Raw genomic sequence first — 14669 nt, 5'->3', positions numbered from 1 at the left:
GCAAGTGTGTGTGTGTGTTTTTATGCGTATGTGTGTGATTGCTTGTGCAGAATGCTGAAAAAGGTACAGTGGATGATCTTTTCCACTTGAACAGCCTACACATTTGGCATCAGCTACTTTCTCTCCCTCTCTCTCTCTCTCTGCCTCACTCTCTCTCCAAAACAGTGGGACGCACAGAAAACCCCCTCACCATAAGGGAATCTCTCCTCAGAACTGTCACCATAGGCTTGCCCGTGGGGATCAAGCTCCAATTGTCAGCAAAGAGTTTCCCTGACAATGCCTTACTCTCAATAAAAGGCTGCATTTCTTTGGGAAAAAAAAAAACGTTTATACAAATACGACTGGAATGAATTTGTCCTTAGTTAAAGTCACAGCCACCATGCTGCCTCTCTAGCTCTCTCTCTCCCCTCTTCCCCAGGATCACAGAATCAATCTGCTCTTTGCTCTGGAGAATTAAAAGGAAATTGCACAATCTGATGAAGTGTCATACATACACACACACACACACACACACACACCTCATCTGCATTCTTGGTCCAACATCCAATGTCCCTTCTCTCCAAAGTCAGCCTGCACACTTTATACAAAACATGAAGCTGGTAGAGAAGAACTGGCCAGTAGTTTCAACCCATCTGCTTGCTTTGGGTTGTCTCTCAACACTGTTTAAATTGGTTATATAGTTTACAATGTATAATTAATCACTGCTGTATAATATAAGGTATGACAGTACAAAGATTAAAATATGATGTGTGTAACAGGGAGTGTACCATAGCATAGAAACATCCATTGATGATGCAATCCATCATAAAAATGTTTAACTTATTATGTTATCTTATTAAATGTTATTGCCATGAATGTTGCTGCTGAATATATGCAGACTCAAAGGTAATAGTGCCCTCTCACCCCCAAACACACATCTCCTATGAGTACACCAGTGAAAGGCCCCCTGGTGGCAGTATATATCATACCATGTTGAAAATCTCCCATCCTGGTAGCAAGTTTCGTTTTAAGAAAGTGTGCTAGAATTTCCCCATCCCTACAGCCTGTGGTTTGCCTTAACATGGTGTTATCTCTCATTAGATTTGATGGCTGCTGTTTCCTTCAGTAATAAGAATAAATGTATGAGGTCAAGAGATATGGCCTTTTATCCTGTGTATTATCCTGTGTATTATCAAACGACTATAAATTATGGGACTGTGAAATTAAATGTAAAAAAGTTAAGAATTCAGTAAAAAATAGATTATCTTTTGAAATGGCAACGATTCTCACTGAAGAATAAAGAATGCAAATTGGGTTTGTAATGGCTGGCTAATTGCGTACAGTAGGCTATTCAGTATAGAACACAGGCTGAGGGGGAGAAAGAGAGAGTCGATGCTGAAGGCTAAATTACTCTCCAAAGCCTTGTAAAACACTCAGGTGGGTGACATACTGGAAAAGGGGCTTGCCCTGGTCATGTCAGTGTCACTAACTCTAAAAGGACAAGAACGAGAGAGATGGGTAGAGTAAGAGAGGGAAAGAGGTATAGACAGGGTAAGAAAGAGAGAGAGAGAGAGAGAGAGAGAAAGAAAGAGAGAGAGAGAAAGGCTTAGATAGGGAGAGAGATGGATTGGAGGGGCACGTTGGCTGTGGTGAAGTTAATAACTGAAACACCGATACAGTGATTCAGAATGCAATCAAATGGGGCAACACCAGCAGCACAATTGGTCTCCTGATTTATGGTGGATGCGCTCAGAATGGGCAAGGGAGGGAGAGAGGGGGGTGGGGGGAGGGGTAAAACACTGCTGCCAGAGAAAAGCTCGTTAATTTCACCAGACGAGCGTTGATCTGTGTCAGCATCTTCTCCCTAATTTCAAAGAGTCTCTGCCAGAGCAGAACTGTCTCTCACACATTTGCACTCACAGACACACACAAACACGTACACATCCAGACACCCACATAAACACACCTCCACATGCATACAATCAGTGACACATCATTAATTGGAAAAATGTTTTTTTTTTTTTTTTTTACAAATCAATTACAGCACGCAAACTCATAATTTCACTCCAAACGGCACAAAGCCATCATATTGATAGGACATTACGAGCAACAAGGAGGCCCTGAAGCAAACAACGCAATTTTATCGAGCATTTCCACCCTCAAGGCCCCATTATGTTATTCTCAGAACCTCTTCACTGGGCAGCATGGAGGGTGTCCTTTATAGACTAACTGATGAGACACATGTAATACATGTTTTGCAAGCTCTCACAAGCAGCAGCAGCAGCACTGGCAGACGCATGCATTTTGATGGCGTTCATAATTAATGTCACATACCGGACATCTCCTCAGATTAACAGGGTGTGATGTGTGGCGAGTGTGTTATGGTGGTTGACACGGGCACGCGTGAATGTTTAAACAGCGCTAATGAAAGTGTTATGAAGACATAAAAACGCTCCTGTGAGGACTCCAGGACATGTTATATCTAAGGGCAAACAACGAAACCCCTAATGCAGAACACCATGGATGTGCCTGCAGCATATGGAACAACAGTACCGATACATTTTTCAATGGTATATCATATGATATATATATATATTTAATGATCTCATCCCACTAAGTCCTATTTTGTGGTACATTAACCAGCACTTTGTAACTTGAAGGGTCTGGTATGAACATAGGAGTCATGTGAAGACATGGAGTAACTGCAGCTCTGTATGACCATTATTAGCACTGCTGAACATGACAGCCTGTGTACATGACAGCCTGTGTCCTTGGTGCCCTTCAGCGCGGCCTCCTCTGGACATGCCGAGACCCCCAGACGAGACTTTGGTTCAGCCACCGAGGGCAAAGAGTCTGCCTCCGCCTCTCAGGTTCACAAACGCTCGTTCTGAGAAACAGCAGCTGTGTGAGCTGAATGAAGCCCATTTAGAGCCGTGCAATGGAAAAACAGAATAAGTGGCTTGGCAATGGTCTATTCATCTGAAACTATTGACCAAATACTACAACAAAGAAATTGCTGTATTTACTGCAGGTTAGTGTTTTTGCAGGAAGTTATGACTTTTTTATGACCGTAGCATTATCCATGCTTACCCATGACACTCACATTGTCTTGTGTAACATATCTTACAATATTAATGCAGTACAAATCGACCTACACTAAAGTATTCCATTCCATTTTTCATGTAGGCTAAATGGGCATGTATGTCACTGTGTAGGTTAGCTGCCTGAACAGGGCATTAACACATCTAATATGTGAGATGGCACTTTATGGTCCTGCTGGGAGCACACATCATGTACGGTGCCAATGTACGCCTTTACCGTCACGGAAGACAAACGTGTTCGCTAAACGATTTAAATGTAAATATACCCAGTGTGTTTTGACAACTCCTGAGCTGTGGCAGCACAAGCCTTGCCGTAGCGATAACCCGTGAGAGAGCTAGCGTTTCACGGATATATTAACGTGATGCCGTGTTTCACGACACGTTAATCTGAATTCCGTACGCTGTGTTGTTCCACCTGAGCACTGGTGTGATTGAATTGGTTGTGATTGAAGTGAGGAGCGGAGCATCCGGGTCAGCCTGTGTGCCAAGAATGCTCGCTGTTTTCCATTTATTTATTTATCTACCTACTAGATTTTTTCATTCTTCCTTCAGACACACATTGTTGAAGGTACAGCCTGGTCACATAGACTTAGACTTCTGACTTGTAAATATAGATCTACAAGACAGAACTTTCTGTTGTCATGTTGGTTCATGTTTGAATGATTCAAACCAAAACATTACAATTGGATAAAAGACTTTGTTCCCCATCTTTAAATCTGCATTTACACACCATTAAATTGCATTACATTTGTGGTGACCTATGACTCATGCTATGCTGAAATAAATCCTGAAATATGCCGTACTATGATATTCCATAAATGAAAGTGAAATACTTTTCAGTGCCACGGGAGTGTAGGGACAAAAAGAAAATCCTCCACAGGCCAACCACACTGCCCCCAGTTTAAAGTTTAGAAGTGGAGTATGAGGAAGGGGAGGTTCAGCAGAAGGTTGGTTGAGTCTGTCTGGGTGAGCTGTGAGTGACCGGGTCACTTGGCTGAGTGGGCTACTGATCGAGTCTGATGAGGAGCTACGGTGCTACAGTAGGTGGAAGGGCTCAGCAAACCAAGGTGGTCAGGAGATGTGGGGGAGGGGTGTGGGCCGAGCGTGCCCTGGCCCAGGGAGGCCGAGGGACGGACTGATGGGGCCACAGTGGTGCTCATTACCAGAGCATTGCCAGTCCTGCCACGTGCTCCCACCGTCTCTGCAGATCTCACTACACCACCGAGCGGAGCCTAGACGACCCAACTCATTAATGGAATACCTGATCAGAGGGAGAGGACCGAACACACACACACACACACACGTCCATTCTAACCTCCTTTCTCCTACACACACACACACGTCTATTATCCATTCTAACCTCCTTTCCCAAACACAGACACACACACAATCACAGACATCTGTTCTCTCTCTCTCTCTCTCTTTCACTCATTCTTTTTCCACAGTCCCAGTGGCAGCAGCCTATCTCTCACTCTACACAGCCCCTTCGACCTCATCTGCCGTGCCCGCAGCTCCATGTTTGAAGCAGTGGGCACAATCTGTGCCAGTCTGATATGAGCCGTCTGTCTTTGTGCTTGCTGAAGCTCTGAGGGGGATTCACATCCTGTTGAGGCACCCCACAAAAATAAATAAATAAATAAAAACAGCATCCCCAACAGTGGTCTCCTTTTACGTGTAAAATCATTTCAACAGGAGGGGATGTCGCTGCTTTTGTAGCAGCACTGGCATTGGTCTACGAGCCTGGAGAGGTATGTCAGCACCAAAAACTCAACACAATGACAATGGCTGTGTCAAATCAACCTGCAGCCAATATGAAAATGGAAGATGATAATACAGTCAAGGACTGTGTTTTTTCCCCTCTCCTCAAGCTGAATAAACACAATGTCTGTTCAAATAGTGTCTGTAATAAGCAGGTCCGCCAGCCTTCTGCGACTGCCAGCCTGTGTAAACCCTAGAGGAGGTGATTGCCCGAGAGGAAGCCACTGTCCGCGAGTGTGCCACCGCAGGAACTCTTCACATTGATATTTTTTTCCTACAGAGAGAGAGAGACAGACAGACAAGAGAAAAAGAAAGTGTGTACGTGTGTGTGTGTATGTGTGTGTGTTTCTGACTGCCAGAAGGGGCCAGATTGCCTTCACCTTTGATTCTCCTGCAAAATGCTGTGCTGACAGGCAGCCACCGTCATCCCAGGTCATCAGAGACATCAGAGAGGCAGTCAGGTGGCATTGGCAGCATCTGGGGGTTTCAGAAGGCTCTCATCTCAGGCCTTTTCTCACCACTCTTCCCTCTCCTGTCCAGAAGCTCCTGCGCACACACACCTTACACACACGCACACACACACACAAAGCCATAGGCTCTCGTCAGCTCTGAATGGGAAGGACGCCGTGCGGGATATGATGTGCGGATAATGCATTCATTTCTTCCAGCTCTGTCGTTCCGAGCGCTCGGCTGGGCGAACCGCAGGTAGGCTGCTGTTTCATTCAGCATCCATATATTCAGAGGGTTGTGATCACCGAGGGCATGAATTTGATGATGCCACCTGCCACCAAGCTGAAGGGAAAAAAACTGGCATGGAGGTCGAGGACAAAACAAAACACTTGTGCCTGCGCACAACACACAGAACGGTTTTGGCCTGTGGCTAAATGGAAGTCGAATAGCGCACAAAAACAGGGCTTTGCATGTACGTGCCCAAAGAACTTAAAGAACTAGTGAATTCTGCGTTAGCATGCAATCACGCTGTAATTAATCTGCATCTAATGATTCAATACAAGTATTTGTATCACATTAGAATGTAATCATTCTATATTCAATATTCTCTGTATTCATGTACAGTCATTATATTTGATTGGCTAAATCCAGTTTCTGGCATGTCGGAGAAGGTTGGCCACACTGCCCACACTGAAGGTTGCCCACACTGAGCCCAGATTGGGCTAGCGAAGCATATCCTACCTGTGTAATCTGTCCACCCCCGTCTGGGATTGCACAAGTAGACAAGGACACTTCATAAACCACACGGTAGTCACGAATCAGAGTAAACCACTGTGAACAGAGTTCTGTAACTGCCCTATTTTTAGGGGAAAACAAGGGACATATTTCAGGTAACATGGCTGACACAATGGTGGCAGTCGTGATTCCGAGCCCAGGCAATGGTGCAATCTGCCAGTGCCCAAATGGACTGTCACTGACTGATGGAATTTGATGATATGTGTGCATGAGGAAGATTTGAAGGGACGGTGAGCGAGACCTCACACCTGGCTTCCTGTGGTTTAATTGGAACCCTCTGCATGAGTCACCTTTTCACTCCCAACAGATAACATCACATCTGCTAGCTTTCTGTGAAACCAAGCAAATCTTGATTGGGCCATTTTTTATTTAATGATTGATTCTTTTACTGATTATTTCTGATTGATGTGGCTGTCTGCTTCCCTCCACTATTTCATTTCAGTTGTATTTTTCCAGCTTGTTGTAGCTAGTCAGGAAGAGCCTACTGTCTCTCTGAAAAGGTTTTAAATGCATTCGGCAGTCTGGACAATCTCAATTCAATTCTGCTGGTGCTCCTGTAGTCCTCTTATTGGCATGCTGTTTGCTTGTGTTGTGACACCACAGAGCTGAGGCACAATTTCTGCTACCTGTGTGAAGTGATGTGGAATGCCTGAGGAAACTCCATCAAATTAAATATGAATAAGCCCAACACCGAAAGAAAATATTTATTCAAGCACACCCTAATGTGAATCACATAGTCTGATAGGATAATTAAACATCTAAATGTATGTTTTTTTTTTTTGTTGTCATCTTGCTAGCCAACTGCAGGGTCGTCTTTCTTTAAACCCTTTAATGAATTACCCTGACACTGCAGAGGCTGTGAGCGTGAGGTACAGAACATGTCTGCATTAGTATGCAACAGGAATTCGTATTACTGTGAGCACAAATGAATAAGTAAGGCTCCCACCACGCCACCCCCACCTCCACCCCTTGCAACTCACCCCTGCAGGGTTTTGACTACTGGCGCCTGCAGATGAAGCTTGAACAATTATTTCTTAGAGAATTTGTCTGGATATTGTTTGGATGGGGGGTGGGGTGGGGGATGTTTAAACATGAAAGTCTTAGGGGATGCGTTAGACACCTTCAAAGTTTTTCAACTGATGGCGGAGAGGAGAAGTGTTTTGGTGTTGCCCTGTTTGCTTTGTTTGTCTTTCATCCTTTTGTTTTTTTTGTCTGTGTACCCCTTTCCATGAGGGATTACACCTGCTGGGTTTTGCATTAGATATCGCGCTTTTGAATTCAGAAGAATATAAATACTTGAGCAAGCGTGGACATTTATTTTTGTGAAGAGGAGGGCAGAGGAGGGAGGGGGGTATTGAGCGAATGTGTGTTTTCAAAATGCCACAAACAGAATTATACATTTTTTAATCACCTCTCATCTGAGGCGCTTTTGCGCCCCTCTGAGCACTCGTCCCTATGCAAATGAGGCGAGCATCAGATGGGGCCAATCTGTGTCTGAGGGGAATGCCATAGTGCCAAGCCACAGTGCACCCTTCTCTACACATCCACTGTACAAACTCACACACACACACACATTCACTCACACACATACGCACACACACATGCACACATACGCACACACACATGCACACACACACATAGGATGTCAGCAGGGTGCGAAAAAGAACGGCAGGCCTCGAACATGTAGGGCTCGAGCCCTGGGATGCAAAACAAAGGCGTTGGACTTGGCCCGCAAAAACATGAAACGCTACGAATGGGCCAAAGAGGAGCAGTATGTGGGGTGGAATCTATTGAGCTCTCTGATCTATTCTTGTGAATAAGCGGCCTGCACAAAGGAACAGCACTACCCCAACCCCCTCCAGAGAAGGCCAGAGGCTTAGCAGGGTCCGAGTCGAGACTGCGCTCTCTGAAGCCTGCCGAGGAAGAGGGCCCGCGGCGCAGTGAGCGGCGGGGAAGTTTTCCCGAAGAGAAGTTGGAGTTGGAGAAAGAAAAATAAGCGCCCAGACTTGTGGTGTCTGGCAGTGAGGTTCTGTGAAGGCCTGTCACACAGGGAAAGCAATCCGGTGAAGCCGAAGCCTTTACGCTGAAACACATCTGAAGTTAACACTGCAGGGTGAAAGCTGTTTTGTATCGCATGTTCCCAGGAAGTACAATTTTGAAGAATAGAAGTTCAGTACATTGCAGAGCAGTGGTGCTCTATAAAAGCATCACACCAAGTGATGTGTCAGAGAATGACCATGGTCTCAATGAACTCAAAAGTACCAGCGGTGCCTTTTCAAATAGCAGTTAAAGCACACAGTGAAAGTAGATGAATATGCATTTTTCCCCCGTCATGTTTTTATGGATGAGTTGAAGTAATCATTTTTAAAAGTCTCCCTTTCCCCTCTCTCATTCTCATTGACTCATGACCAGAGGGGGGTGCTGTTGTCCACTTTTCCTTGCAACACAATAACTACAGACCCATCCTCTCAAACTGTCAAGTAATGCATAGGATTCACATTAAATCCTCTTTCTGTCACAAAATCACAAACAAGGTTTGAAAGAGGAACATTTCTGTCAGTCTCTGAGGTGTAGATAAGCCTAGATTGTGTTGTGTTTCATCAATGTTTTAAAAAAGCCCTCTGTATGAACTAAACATTGACAATTCCCCCCTAAAATGATGCGATCTCATTCTTATCCTGGCTTTGCTGGTCTTCTCTTTAAAGGCTAATAAGCCTTACCAACAGAGCAACAGACTTCAGAGACAATAACAATGATTAAAAAAACATCAATTCTCTTGAGTGAGTCGATAGAACGAGATAGACCAATCTAAGGCTAGTGGCTGATGCACAACACTATGATTCACTCCATGCCAAAGTTAAAAAAAGAACATTATAGTCTAGTCAAGAGACCTCTAAGGAGGCTGTTCGTGAGCTGACTGGCGTCAGACTCTGTAATACCTTTATATTAGGACAGTTGCCGGGTATTGGTGAGGTGAGGCATCTCATAAATGATAATCATCCAGACCTTGTACAGCCGTCAGAGCCTCCAATACTGACTAAAGAATAGTCATGGAAAAACCACTCATGGAAATGGCCATGGCTCATATTATTATGTGATTTTACCACTCTCTGGAGTGTAAAGCCGACAATTAGATGCTTTGTTGCGAGTCCTTTTACTCTGTGTAGTGCTATGAAATCTTAAATTTAGACCACATTGAATAAATTATACCGTATTTTTCTAAAGAGCTTCGGGGTAAATATTTGATTTTTATAGTAGATTTACCTATTGTTTACAACAAACCTGGAGATAAACAGAGGGGAAGGGCTGAGTTTAAATTGCCTGACTCAAAGACTAGGATAATCTCTCTGGAGGACAGCAGAGACAATATACTTCATTTGGAGGGGGAGAAAAAAAGTGTCTGAGAGTGAGGAAGAGAGAAGGAGCGAGGCAGAAGTACTGTATGGTGACTGCTCTATACAGAAGGTGGAGCACTCCACAATCTCACAAACCCAGATGAACAGAAAAGATGGAGTAGGTCATCAGTCTATTTGTATAACGAGAGATGTAGCAACAAACTGAAGCACGTGTGAGGCTGACAAGAGCATAGATCACACAGCACTCCACTCATCTCATCTACTGAAAGACTCGGCTCGTTGTAGAAATGAAACTCACTCACTCACACCTTCCAAACCCTCATGGATGCTTCTCATGGCACTGTCTCACTGGAAATCTCCATCTCTGCTTTGAATTAAGGAGCAGAGCCCTCGCCAGAGCTTGATGAATCTCATTGTGGAGTGCTGAGAGCGGTGTAAGACATGAGAGTGCTTTCTGCTTTCACGGCTAAGTAATCCCTCTCTCACTAACCACTTGACCTCATTTAACCTGCAGTTTGTGTGCAAGGCAAAATGTTCAGAGGCCAACTGGAAGTATCTTACACACTGGTCAGTGTTACATTTACAAGCATCTACAGAGGACCAGAAACAACATAGATAGATAGATAGATAGATACGTTATTGATCCCCAAGAAGAAAATTCAAGACACAAGACACACTACCTCCAGTACCAGTCAGTGTGAACTCAAACTAAGGATTTATTTTATCACTGATTTAAAAAAACATATCTGAAAGGTATAGTTTTGGAGTAAAATGGGTGAACTCGGACAGACATAGATATGATGTGCTGTTAGTGTAGCTAAAAGGCCTGCTGTTACTTATAAGGTCTGAATCAACAAGTCATCATATCAACATAAAAAGAAGAGGAAAAAAGAAAGCTGAATTTCAGATGAAATGTCGCCGCGCTCACACTTAAATGGAATGCTCCCAGTTGAGTTGAGGCTGTGTCATAGATCATGTGAAAATATTTGTGTTGATCATGGAAAAGCTGCAGAAGTGTCTGTTGTTTACACTCTGCTAAAGTCCTTAAGTGGTGAAGTGACTGCTCCTGTCAATCTAAAGTACACAGAGTGATAGGAGAGTCGGCTGAGATATGTACACACACTCGGCCAGACACATCAGATGCAGCATGCGTTTGCACGTACACACGAACACACACTAGTCCATGGATAAAGCCAGATCAATGAAGCACCCTGACAAAGATACTTAACTTTATGGGCACGACGCTTCTGTAATGATGAATGTGAATGCTTTCATTCTCTTGACCACAACAACCACAAAACATTGTTTGGTAAGAGAGTTGTCTAAAGTCACACTACAGGGTTTAAATGTGTTTGCAATGGAAACTCTGCAAACTCTGTCATTTGAGAAAGACATGTGAGGCAAATTCTGCAATACTTTCTGTATCACTTCATCAGGCAACCCTCAATTGACATGCATGAATATTCTCTCCTAGGTGTTTCAGTTCAGTTGTTATTGGCTAAAGGCAAACTCTTTTACAGGGGCCTCAATTTTAATGAGATTTAGATTGTCACACAATGCCATGTGAACCAAAACTAGGTCATATAGTTACTATGGGGAACAATGTTCCCACAAGGGCTCAAAAATTAGGCAGGCTCTGTGGGCTTGCAACTTTGCATTTTGAGATTGCACTGGGAATATACAGTAGTAGCCTGACTATCACCAGACCGCTTTTCAAATCTCAGTTGAGATTGAGAATGGGTCCGGGGACCTTTCATTCACTTCCAGTTTCCAAGTAAAGGGGAGTAACCAGCAGTGAACTCTTATCAAAGCTTTTTGGATGTACAGTAAACAAATATTTCTAGTAAACAAAGGTTTCAAATGCAGTTATTGACTCAATTCCAAATAAAATACACATCCAAATATAGTAGTACACTGACTACATCAGCGCAGATATTGGTTGTGTTGAACAGAACTGTACAAATATAAAGCCCGCCCCATGCCGGATAAGCAGTTATGATGGGTTTTTGGTGATTCGGAAATCGGTTTCAATGGGAATGTCTCCAGATGGACATGCAGAGCAAATTCAAATTTGTTAAAAGGCTTGTCTAGGTTCACCCAAACTGAGAATATTGCAAAATAAGTGCCTTCCTCAATCACAATTTACATCCCTGTAGAGGCCTATGTAATTGACACAATCTTACATCTTACATCTGTGATTTGCTTAAACTATTGCAACATTCACTGCCCGATTCTGAAAAAAAAGAAAAACGAGTACCAACTCCTGTATATAAGCTACAACAACAAAAGTCCTGTCTTAGCAAGTATATATAGACAGTATACATAAACACAGAAACAAAGGGTTGCCATGGAGGTTGAATGTCTATGAATCATGTGTTCTCATGGTTGTTAAGGGCTAGCTCATCATATCTCATGTCTAACATGCTTGTCTGACTCTCAAACCAGCTACTGACTAGGGGGGCATTTACAAGCTCCTGATACAGATTTGGAACACCTGGTTGAGTTTTCCGCTGTGTTCTCTTCTCTTTATTTACGGGGCTCGTAACTATGCCGGGTCTTGTGCAAGACAAGTGAAAATGCTCCGGTGCAGGTTAAAAGCCCTACCCTTACCCATGCGTCACAGGCGATAAAGCATGATTGTCCCAGTGTGAAATGGAACGTATTGAGGTTTAGCCACCAGATGTGCTTCCCATCTTGATGCCAATGGGCCTTTTTTTGGAACTGACCTCGAACAATGTCAGTTTGGCAGATGCAAGTATAGTTTATTCATAAAGTCCTACAATGGTGACCCTTGTCCTGCTCGAGTTATATAATCAAGAATTATTTTTCTCTCACTACGACATGTTGGGTGGCTTACAGCCTAATTCGTAAGTTTGCTGACAGGAAATAGCACTTCTTTTGTACACGTCTGCATGTCCCTCAAGCACTAGTCACATTTTCCTCTTGTAAATGAGAATGAAGCAGAACTATTCAGGCCTCCTCAGGCTGGGAGCCTGTCCCTGGCATCACCCTGGTCTGCCCATGTTCCAGACCATGCATGGCGATGAGCAGGGCAATTCTGATTTATGACTGAAAATATGAAAAAAAAAAAGTACTCAACAAATGGACTGGACAAAATAACAAGTACTCAACAAATGGACTGATTTATATTTAGGTTTTGAAATTTTAGGTTTTTATATTTCTTGTTTTTTTTACCAAAATGGGAATTTTGTCATAATTCACTCTGGGAAGTGTACAGTGGATGTTAACTCATTTCCTCTTCTAAGGCCACACATACACACAGACAATTCAGTGTGAATTATATGTACTGTACAGTTCATCATGTGTTTTGCTATTTTACTTGACTTTTTTTCTAATATTTTTTTTTAAATCTAACTTATGTTTTCCTTCAACATGCGGGATCATTGATTTTGAAATGAGTGCCACATGCAAATAGTCTGACAGATCCCCTGGCTCACAAAGTCTCTTGCACCGTCCAAATTATGCACAGACAGACAGACAGACACAGACTGTAATTTCCAAGAAACGAGGAAGAAGCCATGGGATTTACATCGATGCGCATTACAAGCCAAATAAGTCCTTTTTTCTGTAGAACGGCACACTATAAAAGCCTACCACAAGGCATCTCAGGGATAGTACATGGAGTGATGTCAACTGGAACCAAAGGTAGTGGGCGTTGTGTGACTCAGAGATTCTATCCCAAAAACGAAATTGAAGGGAATCCTTTGAATGGTGGGCCGATGTTTCCAGGGACAATAAATGAACAGCTGTGTTCTCAGAAGCGTCCGGGTGATGATCAGTGAGGGAGGTTTTCCTCTTTTCTCATGACAAGGGGTAAAGCTTTGCGATTGTCATCTGGAAAGCAATTCTTCTGCCAGTTCATTTTCACACGACTGCCATTTAAGTGTTCTTATGGCTGAAAAGAACATTAGCTTGCTCTTGCTCTTTGTACACCAACTAACACATAACCAACACATCTAACTACAAAGGGTTTTTGATTATGTGTTGTCCCATAAAATGGCCTGTTGTACGTATAATATAATGGAAGAACATTTGTCCATTATGACAGCCTTTCTCAAACTTCTTTGACCTGAGGCCCGGTCATGGCAGACTTTGTGGTCATAGGGCCGGCCCACCTACATGTACTACCCCCAATCAAATTATCATGATGATTATCATTATCACAATTATTATTATGCTATATTATTATGCACTTTCATTTCAAAGCAGTCAATGTTTAAAGTACTAACATTGTTCACAAAAAGTTTGTGAAAACATGCACATCAGAGGACTGCTTTACTATTGTACGATATAATAACTAGATGTACCGCAGAGCGGTACAAAATATGACCGCCGCCCAGTCCAGCACATTTTTTCCACAAAAATAAATCACGCTGAAAGGCCTATTTGAACTGTCTCACTAAATTGCATTATCCACACTCAATTCTCACTGGTATCTGCTAGACAACAAGTACCAAAACATGATTAGTTCATAGATTTCACATGTAAAATTCATTTTATACAACCCCACCCCCATCTTGCCTGTTCATAATTCTGAGAAATTCTTGAATTGTGTGCATGTGTGCGTGTACATGTTTATGTTTATGTGTGTGGGTGTGGGTGTATGTGTGTGTGTGTGTGTTTGCCTGCGTATGTGTGTTTGTGCATGTGCATGCATGCGTACATATGTCTACTGTGTGAGTATGTGTCATACGTATGATTACTGTGAATGTATGTGTGTGCGTGTGTATCTGTTTATGCACATGTGTGCATATGGAATGGGTTAACATGACCCCTGGAGGCAAACATACAGAAAAAATTGGTCATCCTAGGCCCTACGGTTCTCAAGATATTCACAGAGAACTGTGTCTGCCCTACCCTCCTTTCGGGGGGTCCAGTACAGCAGGGGGGCTACAGATCAAAACAAAAAACGATGGTTCCATGCTATCCATGTGGGGTTACATGCCCACCAAGTTTCGTGTACCCCGGTCTTACAGTGTCCCGGGAATCCTTGTTGGTGTACGGTCACTAAATGTACACATAAATTATTTTATTGTAAGGCCCCCCATGAACGAAAGTTCACAAAACTTGTCATGCATTCGGAGGGTGTCATAATGATCCTACGCTTTCAATTTCGTGCAGTTTTGACCATGTCAGCAGAGATATTGTGATGAAAACACCTAATTTTTTGCTTTTTAATTTTTAACTAGGTGGCGCTATACATGAAATA

At 43.1% G+C, this 14669-nt stretch overlaps 1 long non-coding RNA gene across 1 annotated transcript in view; it reads right to left on the bottom strand.

Annotated features, from left to right (window-relative positions):
• Positions 1-2523: 2523 nt before the first annotated feature.
• LOC125304120 overlaps positions 2524-14669 on the bottom strand; it is a 30486-nt gene continuing 18340 nt past the window's right edge. Inside the window, exons 2-3 of the long non-coding RNA XR_007195195.1 lie at positions 5219-5398; positions 2524-5112 (exon numbers count right to left, since the gene is read on the bottom strand). This is a non-coding gene — a long non-coding RNA (uncharacterized LOC125304120). The remainder of the gene's footprint in view (positions 5113-5218; positions 5399-14669) is intronic.

This window comes from Alosa alosa, chromosome 12 (genome assembly GCF_017589495.1).
Source record: "Alosa alosa isolate M-15738 ecotype Scorff River chromosome 12, AALO_Geno_1.1, whole genome shotgun sequence".
Lineage (NCBI taxonomy): Eukaryota > Metazoa > Chordata > Actinopteri > Clupeiformes > Clupeidae > Alosa > Alosa alosa.
This window is presented reverse-complemented; position numbering and strand designations above follow the sequence as displayed.